Source organism: Pelodiscus sinensis, chromosome 3 (assembly GCF_049634645.1).
Source record: "Pelodiscus sinensis isolate JC-2024 chromosome 3, ASM4963464v1, whole genome shotgun sequence".
Lineage (NCBI taxonomy): Eukaryota > Metazoa > Chordata > Testudines > Trionychidae > Pelodiscus > Pelodiscus sinensis.
The window spans coordinates 102991021-103005493 of NC_134713.1; positions in this window are offsets into that span (position 1 = coordinate 102991021).

Genomic DNA, 14473 nt, shown 5'->3' on the forward strand with positions numbered 1-14473 from the left:
TAGATATAATTTTAGTATTGAATAAATACAAATCAAATATCTAAGTATCTGTTTGTCCTCTGCCTCTTTTGCTGGTATTTTATTAGTGCAATAGATCCTTTGTTCCCCCTTTGTCCATTTCTCTGGGACCTCCCCCATTTGTTTGTACAGAATACTTGAGAAAAGCCATTAAGGGTCAGACCCATATGCCATCTAAGCCATTATTCAGACTTCCGACAGTGGCTAATGCCAGATGCTTCAGAGGGAAGGAACAGAACATAACAGGGTATGTCTACACTACCCCGCTAGTTCGAACTAGGAGGGTAATGTAGGCATACCGCACTTGCAAATGAAGCCCGGGATTTGAATTTCCCGGGCTTCATTTGCATAAGCGGGAAGCCGCCATTTTTAAATCCCCGCTGCTTCAAACCCCGTGCAGCGCAGCTACACGGGGCTCGAACTAGGTAGTTCGGACTAGGTTCCTATTCCGAACTACCGTTACTCCTCGTGAAATGAGGTGTACCGGTAGTTCGGAATAGGCACCCTAGTCCGAACTACCTAGTTCGAGCCCCGTGTAGCCGCGCTGCACGGGGTTCGAAGCAGCGGGGATTTAAAAATGGCGGCTCCCCGCTTATGCAAATGAAGCCCGGGAAATTCAAATCCCGGGCTTCATTTGCAAGTGCGGTATGCCTACATTACCCCGCTAGTTCGAACTAGCGGGGTAGTGTAGACATACCCCCAATTACTAAGTGATCCATCCTCTGTTAGCTAGTTTTAGTATCTGGCAATCAGAGACATAGGGACATCCAGAGCAGAAGATTGCATCCATGACCATCTTGTCTAATAGCCAAAGACAGACCCATCTTCCATGAATTTATCTCGGTCTTATTTTAATATTTATAAGTAATATGTAATAATGTTGATAGTGACAGTAGTAGACATTTTGATGCATTTAGTACTTTAGGCAGAATTTGCTTTTAGAGGTGCTTGTCTCAGTCATTTTGTTTGACTTGTTGCTTTTGTTTTCACTAAAAAGCCTAGCCTCAGGGTTTTTGAGAAATGTCCCTGAGTAGCTGGTGAATAAGATCTATGAGAAAATAAAAATGTATACTGCTCATGAAAATTAATGTTTTTGCTGAATTCTTCCTAATTTCATGCTTTCACTCGAACATTATGTCTTTGCAAAAGGCAGCTTTTACTGGGAAGTTCTAGAATATGTTACAGCTGTGTTATGCATGTTTTGCATTTAACGTTGAAGGCAGAATAGGGAAGCTACTGAATATTCTTATAGCATAACCTCTTCCCAGGTCCATCACTAAATTGAATGATGCCCCAGGAGCCAACATTAGAATATGTCTGTGATGCTCTTGAAAGACTCAAAGGCCAAGAATATAATTAGTTCAGGGATTGGGCATGGCGTAACACATCAGAAAACCTCTCATCAACGTTTCTTTGAGTCTAGCAAAAGTATACTGTACTTATTTGCATTATTGTGAAATTTCACAATTGTGAAGAAATATCTCATGGCACTGTTTGGGTTCTGCTTTCCCAGCCTGCAAAGACTTCAGTGCAGCTGTTCCTCCTTCTGTGATTTTTAGGTGAATTGGGCTTTTCCTTTGTGCTTTCAGAAAAGCTGTAATTCTTCTCTTTTTAAATGTCTTTGGCTACGTCTACACTGGCATGATTTTGCGCAAATACTTTTAACGGAAGAGTTTTTCTGCTAAAAGTATTTGAGCAAGAGAGCATCTACACTGGCACAGATGCTTTTGCGCAAAAGATGTGCTTTTGCGCAAAAGCATCCGTGCCAGTGTAGACGCTCTCTTGCGCAAGAAAGCTCCAATGGCCATTTTAGCCATCAGGCTTTCTTGCACAAGAAATGAACATTGCCTGTCTACACTGGCCTCTTGCACAAGAATACTTGTGCAAGAGGGCTTATCCCTGAGCGGGAGCGTCAGAGTGTTTGCGAAAGAAGCACTGATTTCATACATTAGAACGTCAGTGTTCTTGTGCAAATACTCGCGGCCAGTGTAGACAGGTGGCAAGATTTTGCGCAAAAGTGCTTGCTTTTCTGCAATATCTTGCCAGTGTAGACACAGCCTTAATGTTCTTCACTTCAGTGCTACAGAACCCTGGTTTAAACATTATTAAAAAGAACAAATATAATTTATACAATTTAAAACTTTTAGGCTTTCAAGCATGCTGCTTTTCAAAAAGGCAGATATAGTTATAGAGTTAAATATCATATATCATGGGCTGGACCATAAACCAAGAAATTATCTGAGAAGTTTCTGAGTTCTTCTGTTATTAGGTGAAAAATGCAGCATTACTCTGTTTTAGTATATGAGAAGATGGGGAATGATACCATTAATCATGTTTATTACAAATAAACTGTAAAATAGTTCCATAATTACGTCTGAGGGAATAATTCATAATTATTCTAATTATAGTGGAGAGGAGAAGATATGAAAATTTCCAATAGTGCATGAACCCAAGAGGATGAAAATTTACTAGTCCTTTAGGAGACATTTATTGTCTCTCTCATATATTGACATATGGTATACCTCTAAAAGAGCTGCAATTCACTATACATCATTATTCCTGTTTTGAATAAGTTTAGGCCATTGAGACTAAAAGGTAGAAACTTTCTGGAAAATGGCTTTAATTTGGTAATGCATAGGTGCTTCATTACAGAGATTTTTCATGTTAAATGTGGGAGATTGGCTTTGGACATTGATTACCTCAAAGCAGATTGGATGGGGGGATCTTTCTGATCATTTCACATTCATGCACTAACTTCTAGTCATACTGTAAGTGCTTTGGTGGATTAATGCCAGCAGGGTGCTTATCACCTTACAGGATCACTTTAAAAATTCTTATTACTATAGCTCTGGATATTCTGATTACCCATATAAATGTCCTCAACATTATTGTATGATTAGGAAAAAATAAGATATATTTCTCCCCACACAAGTTTTAATAGTAATAAACAGAGAACAATAATAACTTTAGTTCAGAGAAGAGCCAATGGAATGATTATAGAATTAGAAAATTTGCCTCATAGTAATAGGCAGGGCTTGACAATTAGGGCAATCAACTCACCCATGGCAAGTCGATTTTAGACCGGCATGTCGCTGCAGCGCAATCAGCGCATGCGCAGCATGCTAAACTGCACGTCTGGTGAGCAGGGCTCACCGCCACTTGTCAAGCCCTGGTAATAGGCTTCAGGAGCTCAATCTATTTATTATCTATTTTTATTTATTTAAATATTTTTATCCCACCTTTCTATTTAAAATATTCAAGGCGGCTTACAAAAAAAAACACAATACAAATATATATTTAGTTTAACAAATGGAAGGTTAAGGGTGACTTGACTACTTTCTGTAAGTATCTGCATGGGGAACAAATATTTAATAATATTCAGTCTAGCAGAGAAAGATATGACATGATCCAATGGATGGAAATTGAAGCTAGACAAAGTAAGACAATATATAAAGGTGACAGTGATGGTAATTAATTTTTGGACTAATTTAACCAAGGGCTGTGGTGTATTTTAACACTTTTAAAATCAAGATTTGTTCTAAGAATGTTTCTGAGGGAAGTTCTATGGCCTATGTTCAGTGTTCCTTCTAAGATTTTCCATCCATGAGCACAGCGAGTTGTTTTGTGCACCAACATTGAGGTCATGTGCATTTATTCATATGTGTGGTGCCCAAGTTATTGTGGCACCCAAATTATCAACAAATAGCTTGTATATATATATTTTTAATGTTATGGAAGAAAGAATACTAAAACAAAGGATAGTTAACAAGGTGTATGACTTTAAGGCTACGTCTACATTGGCCCCTTTTCCGAAAGGGGCATGCTAATTTTACAGGTCGTAATAGGGAAATCCGCGGGGGATTTAAATATCCCCCGCGGCATTTAAATAAACATGTCGCCGCTTTTTTCCGGCTTTTAGAAAAGCCGGAAAAGAGCGTCTACACTGGCCCCGATCCTCCGGAAAAAAAGCCCTTTTCCGGAGGATCTCTTATTCCTACTTCAAAGTAGATAAGAGATCCTCCGGAAAAGGGCTTTTTTCTGGAGGATCGGGGCCAGTGTAGACGCTCTTTTCTGGCTTTTCTAAAAGCCGGAAAAAAGCGGCGGACGTGTTTATTTAAATGCCGCGGGGGATATTTAAATCCCCCGCGGATTTCCCTATTACGACCTGTAAAATTAGCATGCCCCTATCGGAAAAGGGGCCAGTGTAGACGTACCCTAAATGTTTATTTAATATGAAGTCAAATAGAAAAATTAATACTGCAAAACTTTCAGTAGCCAACTTCCTCCATTTATAGTCCTCTCCTAGACCCTCCCCAAACTGGACTAGATGGTCTCTTGGGGTCACTTATGGTAAAACCTGCCTGGACTCTGTGCTGAGGTGACACAAAGTTATTTAAAAGAGGATACAGTGTATATAAACTATATGTTTGCAAACTCCATTCACATAACCTAATCTTAGCTCACACGAACATTAGGAATTTTAGTTTATAATAATTAGCAAAACATTATATTTAATTTCCTTTTAACAGCTATTCCATAGTGTTAGACTCTGTCTTATATATATTTTGATATATAATTGCAGGAACAAGTTTAGCATAGGTTCCTATTTGAAAATCCAAGGGGAAGAAAGGGGAGAATTACAAATGTCTCTGAAAGCTACTTTGGTCTGGGCAGGTACTCAGTGGTACCAAGGTTGACTTTTCTGTAACAGTTGTATTACGTCACACCAAAACAAGTCTACCACACCAAATGAAAGAGCAGACAATTAAAATAGATACAGAAAAATGTCTTTGCAGAACATTTGCTTATAGACAAAAAAAGATACTGTGGTGCTTAAGGAAGAACGGAAGGCATACCCCTTTCCTATTTGTGGACATTTCGGACTGCTGTGGTGAGGGCCCAGGCCTTTCCGGAATTGTTCCATTCTAATACCACTTAGAATCTTTGAGGGACCACTCGGTGTTCCTCCCCAATGGCTATAAGTAGCCCTAGGGTTGAAGGTCCCGAGAAACTTACCCAAATCCTGTCCGGTTCCTCCATTGTACCACCTACCAATTATAAAGTTTCTTACCTTTCGGCGTTTTCTGTACTGTCTTCTATTTCTTCATGGGTGTGGGCTGGCTTTGTGACACAAAGTGTCAGGGATTGTTGTTTGTCGTTAACTGTTGAGTCTATTCAAATGTATAATATAATTGAGTTTAAATTTATTCTGGCCTCTGGCTGTGTTAATCTTACCAGTGATTAGATACGGGAGTGCCAGGCTGAACCTCACTTCTGTGCAGACACACTCAAAATCATAGTCAGCCACAGTATCAAGTTGCTTACCTGGGTCTCTGGGGTAACAACATGCTGGCAGCCATTATGCCATGATTGGTTGCAGGTTTCCAGTTGCATTCCTCAGGCATGAATTGGCCAGCTTGAGAGCCATTGTCCTTGGGGCTGTGCTAGTTAGCATAATCATCCATTAGACATTCCTTCCTTACAACAGGCAGTCCAGGCCCATTGCTCTGTCTCAGGCAGAGAACATTCACAATACCAGCACAGAGTCCATATTCATAACTCCACATACAGACATCATACAAGTACATGAGCAGCATGTATTGAATCAGTAGAACATAAGCTTTCATTTGACACCTCACATAGTCCCCTTTGTACAGACTTTGGGGCAAACACCCCTCCCTGAGTGCAACAGTGATCTGTCTGCTCCCCAAAAATCCAATAATGTGACACTGAGTAATTTGCAATACAAAGTTGGAGAGTTGAGAAAGAATACATCTTCCTGCCAAACAAGTTCATACATTTACACTCTTTATCCTGTCTCCGTGTTCTAGTATTGTGATAGTTTTGACTTATGATGATGTGCTGCGTCAACTACCAGAGAATTTGATTGAGGTGCAAAACTAAAAAGTCCATTGCCTTGGCAGGGACCAAATATTTCAGCCTGTTTGAGAGGGGCAGAAGCTAGGGTCTTCCATATCGCATCGGCCACTCCTATGATTGCCTCATCAGTAGCTTATGCAATCTTGGCACAACGAGAAAGCTGAAGATTTTTGAGGAGACAATGTTGTTTCTCCTGGACCTCTGTAAGTTGTACCTTCTGACTGGTAGTTATCCTCTTCAACAGTTCCTGGAACTGTTTCAAGTCATCTGTTGGTGAAACATCTCCTGGAATTACTGCCTTGTCTGGGGAGGAGGAGGATTAGTCTGTAGGGGAAGTCTCAGGCTGTTGAGGCTCATCTTTGTCTGATATTTGACCTTCCTCTGTCTCAGGTTGCTCAGGGCATGGGATGATGGAAGAGGGTGCCTCATAGCCAGTGTGGATGAAACTGTAGATCAGCACCTGGAGACTGAACAATGACAGCATGGTGACCAATGCCTGGAATAAGGTGGTGAGTAATGCCACTGTGCCATCCAAGGAGGAGGATGATCAGAGGGCTGTCTATGTCTATACCAGGATCTTGTAGGTGAGGAGTGTGGCTATGAAAAGATGCTTCTATGGTTGCCATGGAAGTCACTGTGCACTGATAGCACTAGCGAGCTAGGGCAGGGGTTCCCAAACTTTTTGAGATGGGGACCAGTAAATCCATTCACGATCTTTTGGAGGACCAGTAACTTTCATTTACATATCTGCATATTCATTAAGCAAACGATGAATATGCAAATACGTTTCTGGTCCTCCCAAAGCCGTCAGTGCCAGCTTTAGCAAAACTTTTGATATGGTCACCCACAATATTCTTGCCAGAAAGTTAAGGGAATATGGATTGGATAAGTGGACTGTAAGATTAATAGAAAGCTGGCTAGACCAGGGTTTCCCAAACTTTTTACTTTAGTTGGAATCCATTTTTTTAGTACTGTTTTTTGCAGCCCAAAAATATAAATGCATATTAAGAAAAAGAATGAAAAATTAATACGTTTTCACTGTGTATTATTTATTCACAATAATAACAGTACATAACATAAATCTTAATTACAATTTAACCAGTAGAATTTTAAAGTTGAAAGTTTGTTTATTTATAATTGAATGAGTTGAATATAAGTCATTTGTGTGCATTTTATAACTTTTAAATAACTAAAAAGAGAACTAATGGGAAGGGTGATGTTGTTTTGCATCACATAGCAACTTTATGTCAGGAGCAAAAGAAGAAAGTTTTATCCTCAAATCTGGTTCAACATTCAATCTATTTCTATATTTATATTTGAAGAAAACCAATGATGAGAAGCTAGATTCACACTTATATGTTGTGATGAAAGGCATTAAGAATTTGACTGCTTTCTCAGATAAATATGAATATTCATTTCTACAGCTCAACCAAAAATCAATCAAGGAGAGTTTATCGAAGCTCTCTTTTAAAGCAGAGTCACAGGAAAGTTCAATTAATGAATCCACTTCTGATGCACTCAATTGTAGTATTTCTTCATTTTCGGGGTCAATAGTAAAGGGTGAAACAAAAAACAGGACTGTGTAGCACTTTAAAGACTAACAAGATGGTTTAATAGGTGATGAGCTTCGTGGGCCAGACCCACTTCCTCAGATCAAATCTGGCCCACGAAAGCTCATCACCTATTAAACCATCTTGTTAGTCTTTAAAGTGCTACTCAGTCCTGTTTTTTGTTTCAGCTGCACCAGACTAAAAATGCTACCTTTCTACCACAATAGTAAAGGGGTTCTTAATCCACATTTTACTGGCGTCAGTTGGAGGAAAATATTCATTTAAACTTGATGTTAGCCTCAAGAGGTGTTCTTGGATTGCTGCAGAAATTGCATCTGAGATATTAGTTTTAGCATATTTTTCTTGTAATTCAGTTAGAAACTTTGTCTTTTTGTACTTTCTTGTTAACTCGCTGTACCCATAAACAAAGATTTTTAATTGTTTGTCTCAACTTTTTCGTGAACTTTGAAAATATTAATTTTAGTGCCTTGTAAATTCAAATTTAAATAATTTAAAAGACAAAATATGTCACATAAGTAAGACACCATTGTTAACAAATCAAACTCATGAAACCCATCTTTAAATGTAAATATAACATCTTTTGCCGATGGAAGGTGTCGCTCCAAGAACAATAAAACTTCATCCTTCATTTCAAGGAGTTGTTTCAAAATGTTTCCTTTCGACAGCCATCAAATCTCACAGTGTAGTAAGGGATGATCATGTTCACTTCCTAATTCATTGCACAAAGCAGTAAAGATTCTGGAATTCAAAGGATAAGCTTTTATATAATTTATAAACTTCACACGTTCTTGAAAAGTGGAACTCAAAAGTGATGGCATAGTTTTCACAGCTAGTGCCTCTCTGTGAATACTGCAGTGCACCCATACATAATCAGGCACTACAGCTTGAATCCGCGGGACAAGCCCAGTGCGAGACCCTGCCCTTGCTCAAGCCTCATCATTGTTCAGTCCAACACACTTTTTCCAGTCAATATCACTTTGAAATGTTGGAATGGAAGGGTACGGCTTGCTCAGGAAGGACAGACAGGGAAAAAAGGGAGGAGGGGTTGCCTTGTATATTAAAAATGTACACACTTGGGCTGAAGTGGAGATGAACGTAGGAGATAGCTGTGTAGAGAGTCTCTGGATTAAGCTAAAAGGGGTAAAAAATGAGGGTGTTGTCATGCTAGGAGTCTACTACAGGCCACCTAGCCAGGTGGAAGAGGTGGATGAGGCCTTTTTTAAACAATTAACAAAACTATCCAAAGCCCAAGATTTGGTGGTGATGGGGGACTTCAACTATCCAGACATGTTGGGAAACTAACACAGCGGAGCACAGGCTATCCAATAAGTTTTTGGTCTGCTTTGGAGACAAATTTCTGTTTCAGAAGGTTGAAAAAGCTACCAGAGGAGAAGCTGTTCTGGATTTGATTTTAACAAATAGGGAGGAACTAGTTGAGAACTTGAAAGTGGAAGACAGTATGGGGGACAGTGATCATGAAATAATAGAATTCATGATCTTAAAGAAAGGTAGAAGGGAGACAGCACAATTGAGGTAATGGATTTCAGGAAGGCAGATTTTGATAAGCTCAGAGAACTTGTAGGTAAGGTCCCATGGGAAGCAAGACTGAAGGGAAAAACAACTGAGGAGAGTTGGAAGTATTTCAAAGGGACGTTGTTAAGGGCCCAAAAGCAAACAATTCCACTGTGTAGGAAAGATAGAAAATATGGCAAAAGACCAGCTTGGCTTAACAAGGAGATCTTGCATGATCTCAAAATAAAAAAAGGAGTCCTATAAACAATGGAAACTAGGACAAATAACAAAGGATGAATATAGGCAAGCAACACGGGAATGCAGGGGCAAGATTAGAAAGGCAAAGGCACAAAATGAGATCAAACTAGCTACAGGCATAAAGGGAAATAAGAAGACCTTTTATAAATACATTAGAAGCAAAAGGAAGACCAAGGACAGGGTAGGCCCACTGCTCAGTGAGGAGGGAGAAGCAGTAACAGGAAACTTGGAAATGGCGGAGATGCTCAATGACTTCTTTGTTTCGGTCTTCACCGAGAAGTCTGGAGGTGTGCCTAACGTAGTGAATACAAGCAGAGAGAGGCTAAGTTTAGAAGATAGGATACACAAAGAACAGGTTAAAAATCACTTAGGAAAGTTAGATGTCAGCAAGTCACCAGGTCCTGATGAAATGCATCCCAGGATACTCAAGGAGCTGATAGAGGAGGTATCTGAGCCTTTAGCTATGATCTTTGAAAAATCATGGAAGACAGGGGAGATACCAGAAGCCTGGAAAAGGGCAAATATTGTGCCCATCTATAAAAAGCGGAATAAGAACAATCCAGGAAACTACAGACCAGTCAGTTTAACGTCTGTCCCAGAGAAGATAATGGAGCAGGTAATTAAGGAAATCATATGCAAACACTTGGAAGGTAATAAAGTGGTAGGGAATAGCCAGCATGGGTTTGTGAAGAACAAGTCATGCCAAACTAATCTGATAGCTTTCTTTGATAGGATAAGGGAGAAGTGGTGGATGTCATATACCTAGACTTTAGTAAGGCATTTGATACGGTCACGCATGATATTCTTATTGATAAACTAGGCAAATATAACTTAGATAGGGCCATGATAAGGTGGGTGCATAATTGACTGGATAACCGTAGTCAGAGGGTTGTTGTTAATGGTGCTAAATCCTGCTGGAAAGGAATAACAAGTGGAGTTCCGCAAGGGTCTGTTTTAGGACCCGTACTGTTCAATATCTTCATCAATGATGTAGATATTGGGATAGAGAGTACATTTATTAAGTTTGCAAATGATACCAAACTGGGTGGGGTTGCAACTTCTTTGGAGGATAGGGACATAATTCAAAATGACCTTAGCAAGTTAGAGAAATGGTCAGAGGTAAACAGGATGAAGTTTAATAAAGAGAAATGCAAAGTGCTCCACTTAGGAAGGAACAATCAGTTCCATACATACAAGATGGGAAGCGACTGTCTAGGAAGGAGCATGGCGGAAAGGGATCTAGGGGTCATAGTGGACCACAAGTTGAATATGAGTCAACAGTGTGACGCTGTTGCAAAAAAAGCAAATATGATTCTAGGTTGTATCAACAGGTGTGTTGTAAGCAAAACTTGTGAAGTCATTCTGCCGCTCTACTCTGCACTAGTTAGGCCTCAGCTGGAGTACTGTTTCCAGTTCTGGGCGCCACATTTCAAGAAAGATGTGGAGAAATTGGAAAGGGTACAGAGAAGAGTGACAAGAATGATTAAAGGTCTAGAGAATATGACCTATGAAGCCAGGCTTCATGAACTGGGCTTGTTTAGTTTGGAAAAAAGAAGATTAAGGGGGGACATGATAGCGGTTTTCAAATAACTAAAAGGCTGTCACAAGGAGGAAGGAGAAAATTTGTTCCTCTTGGTTTCTGAGGACAGGACAAGGAGTAATGGGCTTAAAGTGCAGCAAGGGAGGTTTAGATTGGACATTAGGAAAAAATTCCTAACTGTCAGGGTGGTCAAATATTGGAATAAATTGCCAAGGGAGGTGGTGGAATCTCCCTCTCTGGAGATATTTAAGAACAGGTTAGATAGACATCTGTCAGGGATGGTGTAGACGGAGCTTGGTCCTGCCTTGAGGACGGGGGGCTGGACTCGATGACCTCTCAAGGTCCCTTCCAGTCCTATGATTCTGTGATTCTATGAATAATAAAATCATTGATTAGCTTAAAAATTTCGGCAGCCGTTGTTCTTGTTGGAAGTGGTTTACAAAATAAGAGATCTTCTTGAATGGAGCTTTCATAATCATATCTAACAAAACACATCAAATTGGCAGCATCAGCTATATCAGTGCTTTCATCCACTTGTAATGCAAAAAAACTGACTATTCTGTAGTCGATGAATGAGCGTTTCTTCAATATTTTTGGCCATTTCTTCAATTCCACATTTCACTGTATTGTTGGATAAAGACAGAGAACCCAACTGATTTCCCTTTTTTCCTCCATAAATACGGGATGTAATAATATTCAATGCAGGAAGTATTAACCTTTCACCAACAGTATGCGGGTAACCTATCTCAGCTATTAGTTTTGAAACTTCATATGAAGCCAACACAAAGTTTTGATTTGAAAAGCCCATTGAAAGTGCACTTTTCATGCTTTTTTTTAGCAAAAGCTAATTCATTTCTCTTATTTATGAAAAAATCTATGGGCTTGCTCGCATATTCTGGATGTTTGCATTCCAAATCGCGTTTCAGTTTTGATGGTTTCGTGTACTCGTTGGATAGTTGTGTGAGACAGATTAGGCATAATGGCAAGTGATTATCACTACCAGTACTTATAAAACAAAATTTCAAATACTCATCAGAATAATTGCAGGTCCAAGGAGTTTTTATCTTCTTATTCTCACTTGTACTAGGCTGCACATCATTCAAACATTTTTTAGTTGTATTTACAGTCACATTCTTCAGCCACTTATCCATAGTGAAGATGAAAATGAGAGGGTATGTTATTGAAAAAAATGAAAGCTTAAGCAGGTAACCTAAGACGACGTGCACCACTGTGCAGAAACAAGCTGAGGCTGCTGTATCACGTGACAGGAAAACCAATGACACAAGCTTGGCTGCATGAAAATACACGTGCTTCCGAGGAGACAAAGCCCTTTCCCTGCCCTTGTCAGGAGCCTGCACTCTCTGGCACTGCCAAAGCACTGTGCTGGCCCAGAGAGCCCGCCCCCTGGAGTAGCCACTGAAATCCCATAGGAAGTAGTCCGCCACTCACCCATGGAGACCACCATCCAGCAACCCCAGCTGCATCCTCCGTCCAGCACTGACCAGGGTTTGGGGACGCAGTGCTGCATGGGCACTCCGGGAGCCCATAACTCCCGGCCGTATCCTCCAAGCAGCCTGGGCCAGGGCTCGGGGCCACAGCGCCACACAGGCCAGCTGGAAGGTGGGAACTCCCAGCTGAATCCTGCGTGCAGCCCGGGCCAGGGCTCGGGGCTGCAGCACCGCACAGGTCAGCTGGGAGGCGGGAACTCCCAGCTGCATCCTCTGCTCAGCCCAGGCCAGAGCTCTGGGACATGGCGCCCCAGCAGCCATGCTGAGGCCCGGTATATTTTTGCCACGGGCCGGTACCGGGATGCAGCCCATAGTTTGGAAAACACTGATCTAGGGGACCTGATTGAGTCTCATGGGGAAGGGGGCGATGGAGAAAGCTTTCTGGTTTTAATACCATGAGATGACCTGGGCTGTGGTACTGAAGTGTGTGGTGAAGCAGGCCGCTGCTGTCCTCTAGTAGGTTGTGTGATATACCCCAAAGGATCCCCCATCAGCACTGGTGAGTGCGGTGCCAATGATGGAGATATCTGTGCCAGCATCAAGCGTATTAGTTCCAGGAAAAAAGTCCTAGAGGGCCCCTTATTGGATTTGGCACGGACCTTAATCAGTGCCCAGGTTTTTTCAGGTGTTCGTGGTGCTGTAGTGCTCAACTGCTTCTCTGGTTAGTGTGTTCTCGGCAGAGCCAGTGCCAGAGCCGGAGCCGGTGGTGTGGCAGTCAGTGTTGATGGTGTTCCATGCCACGACTTTGGTTCCACAGTGCTCGTGGAATGGGTACTTGTAGTGCCAGATGTTCCCGGCATATCCCTGGTACTGACACATGCAGATGAAGTGGCTAGAAGAGAGTGTGTTGGTGAAGCTCTTTTCTTGATGGACGTACCCAGTACTGCTCACTGCTTTTCAGCTCTGGGATGGTTCGAGTGAGATGAAGGGGCCCTAGAATCCAACAGTTGAAGCACCTTATTGAACAGGACCATGTGAACATGCATCTCCCTGTCTCAGCATGCCCTCGCTGTTAATTTGCAGCAATGAGGGCAATTTTGTGGGATGTGTGCCTCCCCTAGACACCTAATACATGAGGAGTGCCCGTCTGACACCATCATCTGTTCACAACAGCTGTTGCATTTCTTGAAACTGGGTGAGCCCAGCATGGCTAAGTATTGTCCTCTTCTTTGTCTTCTTTCTTTTTTTCTTTTTTCTTTTTTTGACTGAGGCATGGTGGCCATTAACTGTGGCCTATACATCCGCTTTTCTTTCTGAAAAACTGAAGAAGAACTAACAACAGTGAAACAACTAACTAACAAGACGCTCTAACTAACTTATCTGACTAAACTAGGTAACTGTGAGGAGAGACGCAAGCTCCATCTGTGACTGAGGGCGGCTTACACAGCCCAACCGGCTACTGCTAGGGAAAACTCTGATCTGTGACACTGGGATTATCCAATACCTACAGTGGAGCACCCACGGGGACATCATTCGAAGAAGAACCAAAACATCACGCACTAAAAATTGAAATTTGCTACATTTTTCTTTTTCTTTTTTGGCTTGCCGTGTGTTTACCGCTAACCAACATTTTCATGCTCAGGGTGCATATTAAAGGTGATGTTGTCATTTTTGAGGGCAGACATGTAAATCATATTTGCGGTAACAGCTTGGGTGATGATGTCTCTTTCAACAGAAGCTCTCCTAGGGCTAGGGTGGGACTTTCTCTACTCCCAGGGTTGGGACTGGGGCTTGCCTGTCCCTGCTCCTGGGGCAGCATGTGTTTGTCCCTGCTCCCAGGGCCAGGAGCAGGGACAGCTATACTGTGGCCCAGTCCCAGGAGCAGGTGCACTGCAACTCAGGCTCCAGCTCAGGCAGCTGACACATGGCCCAGGCTCCAGCCCTGGAAAAGGGCTGGAGCTGGGGCCAGGGCCACGTGGTGGTTGACCAGCTGCTCCCAGTGCAGGGCCGCATGGCAGGAGGTTGCTGGAGCTGGAGCCAGACTGCAGTGCAGCTGCCCCAACCCCAGAAGCAGCCTCACTGCAACCTGGGCTCCAGCTCTGACAGGGACAGTCACACTGGAGCCATGGCCCCAGCTCCAGCTCTGGCAGCCACCATGCAGCCCACTCTGGCCACAGCTCCAGCCCTGGGAAAGCACTGAAGGTGGGACCTGGGCCACATGATAGCTGCCCAGCTGCTCCTGGGAT